Below are 10438 nucleotides of genomic sequence, written 5' to 3' on the forward strand. Positions count from 1 at the left end.
CGTTAAATGCTAATAATTATTATGAAATATATAGTGCATATATGTGACACGTGTCAGAGATATATTTGATAAAGCACGGTAACTACCAAAAAATCAATAAGTACTGTATTGAGTTCAATCTAGGCAGACCCCGATTCTAAATCATCCCCCAGAAATCAAAAGGCTGAAGAAAAAATGAAAAACATTATCCCGCAATTTATTGTAGCCAAGCGACCATTTGAGCTGGTTGGTAAAGATACAATGGAAGACGTGGGGTGCCGTACGTAACACGGACTGGAGGAGAGAACAACAACACAAGCGCTCACTCGCAAGTTAAAGTTTATTGAAGGGGCACACACATAGAGCTTACAAAATTGTCACATAGTCCAAGTTCTCTCACCAAAAAAAACCAGAAGAACAGAAAAACCATCGCCATTCCGCAAAAAGTCACCAAATATTATGAAGGCGCGTGCGCCTACAAAGAGAAGATAAACAAAAGTATACGTAAGCGGATAAAGTAAACGACAAAGATTAGTACAGCAATTATAACATTTACAAGTACACTCTCTGAAATGGCAGTTGAGTAACACATCTTTTCCCGCATCTCTTGATGAGGAATGATTGAATTTTTTCGCAGGTTTCCTTATCTCTATGCTTTTATAGGAAAGTTGCGTCAACAAAAAATTATCAACAGCCCCTTATACAGGCCATTGTTTACATATTCCTTTACAGGAGCATTACAAAGCGCTGACATCGAAGGCCAGTGCCCACCTGGCGTAGCATTGCAATATGTGTGGCTTTTCATTATTTTTTGTGGGACTTGAATCATGTGACAATTTTTGTATGCTATATACGTGTGCACCTTCTATAAACTTTCAGGTGCGAGTGTGCACTTGTGTTGTTTTCTTCTCCAGTCCATGTTACGTACCCCGCCCACCTTGTTCCTTAATGATTATCCCGGATGTAGGCTGAGCAAAACAGAGAAGGCAGCGTTCGCAAAAAGAAAATATTTATTGAACAAGAAGCTGAAATAAAGCAGCTGGTTCATAATTACATTACCTAGAGAAACATACATCCACTATTCGTGTTGTGTGTGTTTTTTATGCTACTTTAACTTATTTGCATCACCAAGCTCCCGCACCCATTCCGAATCGTCGCTGCTTCTTTCGTCGCTGACTTTCTGTCACTATTTTCAAACAATGCACAATCCTCAGTGCGATCAAGCGTATTGGATATGCCACATTTCTTAAATGAGCGCAGGATGAAAGTTTTTAGGATGTCTTTTTACAATGCAGCCCATCCAACGACGCACAATTCTTTCATTCACTCTAAATCCCGCCTGGCTTAAACAATGGACGACGACTGAGTGGCTGGTACAAATTTCTTTTTATAAGCGGGACTGTAGTGACACTGCCTATTTGGCGCCATTGAGCTATGCCGCAGACAGATCACTTGAAGCACGACTCGAAATGACAAACGAATCACCTCAACGTTCACCACAAACATCAAAATGGTGACCCTACGTGTGTACTTAAGCCAGCTGTTGGCTGTGCTACTAACGGCTACAGTACTGTATGGGTGGCGCTAGTTGTAAACCACTTTTTTTTCGATGAAACAGTGCGTGTTTTCTTAAAAATCTTGAATCTAAGCTGACCCCGGAGTTAGTTACAAAGAATTAAAAAAAAAAACACTATCGGCCTAGATTCAAATGAATACGGTATGTGCGTCCATATAAGGGTGTTTTTTGTTCTAAAGTTGTTGTCATTCCAAAAAAAAAAACAAAGTTGTGCACTGATGCTTCAAATAGTTTGTTTTGTACAGCTGCGGGAGCGCCTGTAAAGTGCAAGAGCCACTGATGCAAGAAACAGTCCAAGCAGTTGCACATCCTCTGGTTGTTCCCACACCGCCCTCTACATAGGAGCCCTTCAGTGGTGTTGATGGGCAGGCAAACATACTTTTTGACCGTATGTATGTAGTAACCTGTGTTAAAAGTGTAAAACACTCATCCTCTGCAATTATCAGTGCATAACAAATCGCGAAATTTCAATCACCTGCACTTCAGTACTGTTATAAACTTTTTCAGCAAGGAAACTTTACATGAGAGCTCTGTCTTGCTCTAATGTCCCCGTTTGTGAGTCGTCGCAGTGATTTCATTGTGTCAATGTATTTTGCTAATTTTCTAAGCCTATAACGTGACAATGACCTACGCATATTACAGAAATGTTGAAATTTAGGTCTTAAGAAGGTCTTAGCAGGTGAAAGAAAGACAAACAAGGCCACTTATTGTTATTCTATATTTTTGCACGTCTATCAGAGCCTGAATGTACAAAGTCAGGATGTGGTAATAACATAATCTTGTCTGTGCCATGAAAGGTAAGACATACTTCCAGAATGACGAATAAATTCCCCAGCAAAGTTTTAAAAAAAATGTCTGATGTAGGCACTCAGACATGAATACAAATTTGGCATCGTGCATAGGATATCACAAACCTGCGGCCACAGTAATTTACTAGGTCATACAGGGTGCACTTTGAACGTAAGGCTGGAGAAACACATGAACAACTTTATTAACAAAAGGTCTTCTAACTTAGTGTTGCAGTGCCAAAGCCAATGGCTATCAGCTTGTGTTTATTAAAGTGTGTAGTATACATCGTCATCAAGACGAAGCAATGCTTCCTGAAAAAAAAAACTGCATGGTATGTCGCCAGTTTTGACATTAGACACATGCTGTTTCACGTTTCCAACAGGTGCCGTGTGGTGGTGGTGCTTGTGACTGCCCCACAAAAGCCGACGAGAGCGACTCTGTTGGCAACGTTGTGTCGGTGGAGGAGCGCAGTCGGCTGCCTTTTGGAGCCGTTTGATTGCACCTTCGTGGTATGTGCTAGAAGAGCATTACACCAACAAGGGCCAATCATTTCGTTGTAAAAAGTTTGGCTAAACCTAAAAAAAACATTTTGTGATGGAAGTCTCCTTTCAAGCAGCTTTAGGGCAGCGTTCCTATCAGTTCCTCCTTGCTGCACAATGAAGGGTCGCATGCTGGTGCCCAGTCATCTCTCGAAATTTGCTGGAGTCACTGGCCATGCAAACTGCTCTCTGAAGGTATCTGCAACTCTTGAGGTTTGACGAGGATTTAGGCATGCAGCGAAACTGGATTTATATGCAGGATGAACATGCCGCTTAAAGATCAGTTGTTGCACGATTGCAAGAAACCAAGGCAAGCTCCCCAAGAATGGACGTTGTAGCTTTTTCCTCTGGTGTTTAGTTTTGTCGATGTCTTATTATATGTTCAGCATCGCTATGTCGTGCTCTAGTTTGACCGACGCTTCCATTGATTTCAAGAATGTTGGCACTCTGTCAGCTGACACGCGTTGCATCAGCTGCTCGAGTTATCGTCTTCAGTTATCGTGGCATCATCTGCTCCTTGCAACCTAGCAGGTTTCAGGGAGTCGCCGCGAGAGGCTCTAGTGACTGTGCCAGGTGAAAACGAGGATAGTGCTAAAAGTAGGGCACCGCTCTTGCAGCTCTTCTTTCAGCCATTGGACAAAGTGATGTGAGAAACTTTTGAGGCCTATAAGCATTAGGAAATTTTGAGACAAATGTGTGTCAGCCATTAGTAGCCTTACACAATAAGTGAACCGCACCTTTTAGCTTGTTCTCAATGATCATAAGTCAGAGAAGTTTTCTTTGTATTGTATTCAAACGAAATTTGACACAAAATTTAGAAACTTGAAATGCTTGTGTTTGATAGTCCTGCATGCTGGGCCACCTCTGATCGATTATTAGTGGTGAGCGTTGCTTAGAAAATATTTTAAGGAGGTTTTAAAGCAAGAGTGCGTGCTCAAGTATCCAGGTGCAATCGACATTTTCTGTGGATTCCCGTAGACCGGGACTCTTCTTGTGACAATGCATAGTCAACATTTATGGGGTACCCCGACTGGCACCCGGCGAAGACTATTTTTCGTCACTCCTTTCGCTCTTTTGTTGGGCTGCTCTCATGGTGGGTTTGGCTGCTTACGCAAGGAATGCTTTTTTTTCTGATGGGGACATGCTAGAAACACCCAAAACATTTCATTTTTCAGCGTATGCAGGTCTCAGGCGCTGCTCCACTGGGGGGCGCTAGTTTCTTACGACATTTTGGCGGGCGTTTCCACCTGACGCAAATCAGTCCTCAAAAAACGCCGCTAACATGAATTGTAAGATGCGTTAAAGCATTTACGACTTTTTTTCGGTATTACCAGACGCAAACTACAAATTATTGTAAAAAACTAGCAAACATAACTTTTGCTGTCAGGGGTCTTTCAAGTAGAACATTGGGCATAATCAGTTACGCCTCCCACTTAAATAACACTCGGAAGGAAACATGTTGGCAGACAAAATGGTGATAAATATTTGTTCTATACAATTTCGAAGAGATTGTTTTATTGAGTCGTTTGTTTGCTCGAAAAGTAAAGCGTGGTATTTCTTTATTAGTTAACACGGGCATGCGAACCAATTTTTGTTGAGTGCTTGATGCCATTTTCTTCATAAATTAAAATCAACTCACTCATCTGTCCGTGAGTAGCTCTTTAAAACGAGTAGCCCTCTTAAAGTCAAATTTATGGCCAATTGTGACTCTGCAAAGTCGCGTTTTTAGGCTTCGATATTGCTGGCGGAGATGTGGAAGGACACTAGAGAAAAAGGCAGGACAACAGCTAGACTTCAAGTGATTTTTAACCAACGTGAAAATCTAAGTATAGAATTCTACTGTGCACAAGCAGGTACCACGTCAAAGATGTAGTCCAGTAGACTGCTATCAAACGAAACTCTCTTAAACCAAATTGCTGCCTAAATGGAACAACTGCCACTAATATGTTTGGTTTCCTCTTTCAATAATATACCCTGTTTATCTTTTAGTAACCAAAACTCCTTTCAAAGAAAACACATTTTCCTGGTCCTTTCAAGTTTCGTTTAAAAGAAGTCTACTCCATTTAAAATAAAAGTTTCACTGATGCTTATCTCTGCCGTCCACACGCACGTGGTTCTTTTCCTGCACAGATAATTCAGTACGTTTTTTGGCAATGCAACAGGTGGAGTGGTGACACATGCATCACGCACCCTATGAAATTCGAGAGCCTCTATTATGTCCACCTTCATCTTTATTGCTCTTAAACACGCATCACAGAAGTAGTGTCATATACCGGTATACAACCTCTGCACTTTTTGCAGTGCATCTCCAATAAGCTTCCCCTTGAAAGTGATCTAACATCCGTACGATGCTACCTGAACCTTTAATTGAAGCATCCGTTGGTCTGGCCTATATACACTCTGCCACAGGAAAAGAGAATGGAGTACATGACTCCTGTTCTGCAAGCTGTAAACTTTGACTGTTTCTTAGAACACCACGGCTTTTCAGGTTCCGTTGCTGTGGAGCATAGCTACCATGCGATAATATTAAGAGCTGTAAACAGGACGCCAAGACCAAATTTTTATGCCACAGAAAATTTCTTCAGCTGATGAGAAACACCATGAACGTGCGCGATCGCAACCTGTAGCTAGCATTCGTCAAGATCTACTTTGGCCTATTTTGCTCCGTAGCTAGCATCATCAGAGCATTTCAGCCATGAATATCATATTTGCCTGAGCATAGCCTGACTTACATAGAACCTTGTTACTAAAGCTTGCCTCTGCGTGTGTGGGCATGGCTTCTGCAAGGCCACACGTAGGCCTGGCTTCCCCATACCCCATAGAACCGCTTAATGATTGCGAATCATTTTGGAACTTGGAACGAGGCAACGGGGCTTCTACATCCAGCATATGTGCCCCCCTATGATACTAAAGGAAAGTTTTAAAACTGCATGGTGCCATCCGCAAGACTTTCATGAGTGAACGACCCTGCTCCCCTCGGCACACATCTTTAAAATATGTAAGATGCTAAAAACAAGGCTGTCACAATTATGAAAGTTTTTGAGAATATTGCTGCGTGCCAGTAGCATGAAGATGAAGAGGACATCGAATACAGACTGGCACACATCTCCACGCTACTGACACGTGGCAATATGTGCCAAGATAAAATCATCAGAAGAAATTAGCACAAAAATGTGGTGCTCGAGTCCTGTTCACTGCTACTAATTAGCTGGTGCGACAATGTTCCACAGTGACGAAGCCTGAGAAACCGCATTGTTCTAAGCAACACTGATTCACGTTTGCAACTTGCACAACAGGTGTTGTGTACTCCATTTCATTTGCCTGCGTCAAAGGGTACATATGTCAGGCCAGCAGATGCGTAATTGAATGGCCCAGGAAGCGTTGCACACCTGTCAGATCTCTAGCAGCGGGAGGTTTATTGGCTGTACACTGCAAAAGGTACAAAGGTTGTATTCCGGCATATGACCCTACTTCTGTGATGCCTGTTAGAGGGCAACAAATAGAAACGGAGTTAGTGGAGGCTCTTTAAATTTACAGTGCGAGAGGCGCATGTGTGAGCACTCTATCTATCGCATTGTTTCAAAGCGAATCACACTCTCTATGCAAGCGCAAACCAAGTGTTTACGGGTGAAAGATACAGGCAACAGTGAAATTGCTTTTGAAAATATATTGTCGGCGACATGGCACCTGCCTGTGTGTTCGCAGTAAAATGCGGTGTTTTGCTTGTTGGGTCAATTAGAAATAATCTGAACTTCAGCAGTTGTCCTGCCACTTTCTATCGTGTTCTTGTGCGTGTCCGCTAGCAAGGATGAAGCATTCAATCAATAACAATTACTCGATTTAGACAAGGTAGTGATTTTTCATTGCCAATTTAAATTCTTCAGGCTAATTTATTCCAAGAGAAAATTGCAATGTTTCACGGTGCGCATATTTTATTCATGAGTAACCACAAGAGGCAGGTATTTATTAAGACAAATATTCAACGACTATACTTTGCAATAAACGTCGGTGTAGCTTGCAGATGTCCAAAAATATTAGCGCGAAGTTGTGGTAAGTGGCAATATGGAGGCAGTAAGCTCAATGTTTATGAAGTCTGCATTGTCTTGTCATGGAGGCTTTCGATATCTCACTCACTCTTCAACATTTTTCTCAACTCTAGACATTAACTGAATAAGATTCTGATTCAGCATTCTAGAAAAACCAACACGCGCTTCCGTAGCGTAAGCAAACTGTGCGAGCAAGCACACTGAAGAAAACTAGTTTTCAGCATGTGCTGGTAAACAAAAAGAAGTCTGTAACCTATAATAATCATTTGTCTGATTGCCGGCAAGATGAGAACGATTTTTGTATGTCCCCTAAAAAGTGAACGCAATCACAGCGGCATCGTTCATCTGCTTGAAAATAGGCACAATTGCGTACCCACACACCTTGGAGCAATAAATGAGAGTAACAGTCACCCCTGAAACATTCTAAAACAACAAGCTATCAGTATTACAAGTAAGCACACCTGAGAACTGGCCGACAGATGAAACTAAAAATATTCAGCGCATCACTAGTAAAATATTTATTGATATGTGCAATGGTACAAAAAAAGAATTTTCCCATATTCTTGCAATGTGGTAGCAAAGGCCAAAAAAATCAGATGTCGAAAAAGGAGAGTTTTTCAAACATAGAAGTGATAATGTACATATATGTACTTGACCAGCTTAAACGCATTAGCAGATGACATCCGTGTATGTCATTGATCATAAGGGCTTATGCATGGTGCTGTATGTTGAGAGAAAAAGATATATGGTTTAAAAACCGCTTGTACAGGTGCTCATCTGACGAGGAGTGTGGATTCCTGAAACTAAATGGCAATGCATCATCAGGGCCACCTCTGATGCGAGGTGCACTTCGGATGTGGCACAGCACCTTTAGACGACATCAGAGGCAACTGAAAGGAGCCTAGCAGGCCAGGCATGCCTCACAATAGGGGATTACAGCGCAAAAGTGCCTGCCACAACTGAAAAACAGCAAGTTGGGTCGAGTAAGTAACCTTGATTAAAAATACTTGCAGACCTGATAATAACAAGTGTGTTGAAACAGCTTTAGAAATGTTTGTGCGAGCTTTGCGGTTAACATTGTTAGTACAATATAAGTTAGTTACTTTGCTCCTCAAGAATCCGGACTTTTGTTCTCACCAAGTAAGGATGAAAAATATTTATTGGCACGAAAGCATTGGTTATTGGTACAATGGGCTGCAGCCATTCATTTGGACAATCCATGAAGAGCAGCAAGTGCAAGCTACTGTAAATGTGAGAGCAAATGAAATTAGCACTGTCTTACTGCTAAAAAAAACAGTTCCGTCAGCATCACTGTACTATTCACATTTGCGAGCAAATGCAGAACCACCATGGCCGTGCACACTGAAAACTTGTAATGATCGTCCGTCTGACTACCTATTAGTGACGTGCATGCGTGCATGCGTTGAATGTGAGTCACAATTGCATGGCCCATCTCATTGATAGCAACTACGATTTCATCTGCAGCGCAAACTGAATTCATTACTTGTGCCTTCCTGAGGTGCTATGTGTCGTTTACAGGTTACAGGGGTGCGACAGCCGAAATAGGGTTTGGAGGGATTTTCAAAGCAGCAAAATAATCCTTTTAAAGCATGAAAATTCAGATTTGAAGCAGGTATTAAAAAAACTCCCATCTATTTCTTATGGCGATATCACAAATTTCGAGCAGTATAACAAACAAAGCTTATTTGTATGAAACAAAAATCTGAAAAAAACATTCAAAACTCCCTAAACCATGCGTAGTGCTCATAAGCACCACTGTTTCATTAAAAGTGAGATTTCAACTTGGTTACGACCTTGTGTGGCTTTTGACTTGCAAACACGTCGCATGTTTTCAGCGTGAGATTATCGGCTATACACTGCTTTAAGAGACGAGAGGTGCCTGTGGCTTGTCGTTTGAACGAAGATATCTCGACTTGCATTCTAGGTTTTACAGTCTATCAGAGATTTCGAAATTCTAAGTGCAAGGTCCATGGATAGCGAGATCAAGCAGAGTCACTGCCTAGCAGCACTTGGCCGAAGAGGTAAAGTGTGAATTTGTCCGTAAATTGTCTGCTAGTCACAACGTATTTCTAACCATGGTTTGTCCGGTCATGTCCGCGGGAGTCTAACTGTTTCTACGTATTCCTGCAACAACTAACGAAAGCACTTGGTCTCGCTCTGCTGCTAATGCATTGTAATCAGATGGGTGCGATTAACTTTCCAGAGTGCTGTTTATTGTCGTCGTATTCTAGACTCACCAGAATGATTTCAGAGCAGGTGCCGCTTTCTTTTTCAAGAACATCGCAAAATGCTCTTGGCATCCTCCCAAATTGGAGGACTATTAAATTGGCGTGTTAATGCAGCATTTTATGGCGACTCGATTGTAAAAAAAAGAAAAAAAGCAGGCTCTAGACCAGGCACTTGCACGCTTTTGCTAAGTGTACAAATACAGCACTGTAGTTTATCCATCATGCTACGAGCCTTAGTCATGTTTATTGGGCCGTGGTACCAATGCATAGAAATATTACTATCGCATAAACTGTGGCGCATCGGTACTTAAACTCTACCTAAAACAAAGTTACCATTCACAACCTTGTGCTTAGCTTTCAGAACGATTTAAAGAGCCCAGACATTGATAATATTTCTGATGACATGCCTTGCATATAACGTTGTCGTTTATCTTCACTGAAAGTTTCGTCTTTTTTGCATTGTCTTCAGCGTTTGTGTGGCATTATGTGTTGAAGACCAACGGGAGGCAATGGTCAGTTTTTGTCTGAAAAAAAAATATATATTCTTGTCCCAATAACCAGGCCTTTGTTGTGGAACTCACATGCACGTATTTCATCAATAAAACCTTTCTGCTGAACTGGTATATTAGATTTTTATTATTTCCTCTTTCCCAGAGGTCATGCGTTGTCGCAGGATGCACCAGAAGAGTCCGTATATTACAGAGGTAACAGCAGTTGGTCGATAGCTTTCTAGCTGGCGTTGATCGCTTCCTTTTTTTAGGATCAGTTGGATGAGCTTCCCAGCTTTTCCGGATCTCACCTTTCAAAAGCACTCAGTTGAGAACAGCGAGAAGTAGAAGCCGAACAGTAGAGCCCCCCTTCTTCAGAAGCAGTTCAGGTATTCTGCCCAGCCCTGCAGCTCTCCTTTCAGACAAATGCCGATAGCTCGTTCAAGCTTTCCAGCCGTTATTGTGTCACATGGACTGAGTGACTTTCTGGTGTCGGAGTCTGTGTCTTCTGCTGTGCTTGCGATAGAATGGTACTTGGCGCTGAAGTGTTTTCCACAAGTCGGAGACAATGTTCTTCAGAGAGTGCCTACCCAATATCTGGGACTTGTAGGCTTGTCTAGGTCGGGGGGAACCGGATGTTGCTGGGTGCGTTTGTACGGCCATACTGGGTATACGAGAAACCAATGTGGCCACAGTGTACAGTGGATTGTGACATTGTGCACGTTACACGGCATGGTCGAAAAGATTGTGAAGAGTGCCATCAAACTAGTAC

Source organism: Rhipicephalus microplus, chromosome 9 (genome assembly GCF_043290135.1).
Source record: "Rhipicephalus microplus isolate Deutch F79 chromosome 9, USDA_Rmic, whole genome shotgun sequence".
NCBI classification, from domain to species: Eukaryota; Metazoa; Arthropoda; class Arachnida; order Ixodida; family Ixodidae; genus Rhipicephalus; species Rhipicephalus microplus.